Raw genomic sequence first — 2,294 nt, forward strand, 5'->3', positions numbered from 1 at the left:
GAATCCAGGACAGATGACTCCTTCAGGACCAGTGGTGAGAGTGGCGATGCCTGGAGGGTGGAGGGAATGTGGGGTGGAAAGGGGGAACCGATTACAAGAATCTATGTATAGCCTTCTCCCTGGGGGATGGACAGCAGAAAAGAGGATTGGGGGAGCCATCTGACAGTGTAACATATGACAAAATAATAATAATTTATGAATTATGAAGGGGTCATCAGGGAGGGGGGAGGCAGGATGGAGGGGGAAAATGAGGAGCTGATATTAAGGGTTCAAGTAGAAGGCAAATGTTTTGAGAATGATGATGGCAACATATGTGCTTGACACAATGGATGTATTGACACAATGGATTGTGATAAGAATTGTTCCAGCCCCCAATAAAATTATTTAAAAAAAAGAATTCTAATTTAAGATGTGATATATATATATATTCATTTCAATTGTTTGCAAAGAACCCTGATAGATGTACCTTTCTACAAAAACCATATATTCTTTCTAAAATGCTTTTGTATTGTCTTAGAAAAAAACATTGTTTTTTTGTTGTCTTAGAAAAAAAGAAAGATTTCAAAAGGCATCTCAAGAAGACAAAGTAAAAGATTATAATAAAATATGCAAAGACCTAGAGTTAGAAAACCAAAAAGGAAGAACATTCTCAGCAGATCTGAAACCGAAAAGCTCAAGAAAAAAATCAAACCTCTAGTTACAATATTGAAAGATTCTGTGTTAGTCTGGGTACTTTAGAGAAACAAATCCACAGAAACTCAGGTATGAGAGAGAGTTTTATATAAAGGTTAAGTGTGCATCAAGAAAACATCCCAACCCAGTGCTGCCCAAGTCCACAAGTCCAACATTAACCCATTAAACCATATGTCCAACACCAGTCCACAAAGTCCTCCTCCATCTCACAAAGCAGACGCAGTGACGCCGACTGCAGGAAGAAAGCTGAGTCAGGGAACGTGTAAGCATCTCAGCACTGGCAGGGGTCTCCACACGGCTGCTCCAGCACCCAGGGCTGCATCGGAGTAGGTCCATGTGGCTTCTCCTCAGGGATGTATTGCAGGAAGTCAGCCTTGCAAGCTGAAGCAGGAAACTGCTAAGGCAGCTGCACCTTGGTGCGACCATCACAAAGCAAGAGACCCGAGAACTGAAAGGTGGGGCTCACCGAGCCATTTATCCCTCTGCCCTTCAATTAACCCCACATGTGTTTATCAGCCAGGCTGGTGCAATAAGCTAACTCAGCTACTATGGGCAAAATATTGAACGACGCAGGAAGCATCAAAAGGTGATGGAAAGAATACACAGAGCCACTGTACCAAGAAGAACTAGTCGAAAGTCTACCGTTTCAAGGGGTAGCATATGAGCAAAATCTGATGATACTGAAGGAAGATGTCCAAGCTGAACTGAAAGCGTTAGCCAAAAACAAGGCTCTAGGATTTGATGGAATACCAATTGAACTGTTTCAACAAGCTGATAAAGCACTGGAAAGCACTCACTTGTCTATGCCAGGAAATTTGGAAGATAGCTACTTGGCTAACACACAAGAGACTCATATTTGTACCCATTCTAATGAAATGCTCAGCAGAATGCTCAAATTATAGAACAATATCATTGATGTCACATGGCAATAACATTTTACTTAAGTTCATCCAACAAAGGCTGCAGCAGCACATTGACTGGGAACTGCCAGAGGTTTGGCTAGATTCAGAAGAGGATGTAGAACAAGGGACATCATTGCTGATGTCAGCTGGATCTTGGCTGAAGCACAGAATACCAGAAGATGTTTACTTGTGTTTTATTGACTGTGCTAAGGCATTTGACTCTTGGACCATAACAAACTATGGATAACATTGAGAAGAATGAGAATTCCAGAACACTCCATTGTGCTCATCATGAAGCTGAAGCTGTACATGAATCAATAGGTAGTTGTGTGAACAGAACAAGGACGTGTTACAGGTTTTAAAATTAGGAAAGGTGTGCATCATGGTTGCATTCTTTCACCATATTTATTCAATCTGTATGGTGAACAAATCATCAGAGAAGCTGGATTATATGAAGAAGCACATGGTGTCAGGATTAGAGAGAGGCTTATTCACAACTTGCAGTATGCAGATGGAAAAACCTTGCTTGCTGAAAGGAGAACTAGCTGATGAAGGGCTAGCTGATGAAGACCAAGGCCTTCAGCCTTCAGTAGAGATTCAATTCAATGTAAAGAAAGCCCAAATCCTCACAACTGGACCAGTAGGTCACATCGTGGTAAATGGAGAAAAGGTTGAAGTTGTCAAGGATTTTGTTTCACT

The sequence above is a fragment of the Echinops telfairi genome, unplaced genomic scaffold, assembly GCF_000313985.2.
Source record: "Echinops telfairi isolate 266 unplaced genomic scaffold, ASM31398v2 ScPeMD7_1;HRSCAF=3_0, whole genome shotgun sequence".
Taxonomy (NCBI): Eukaryota; Metazoa; Chordata; class Mammalia; order Afrosoricida; family Tenrecidae; genus Echinops; species Echinops telfairi.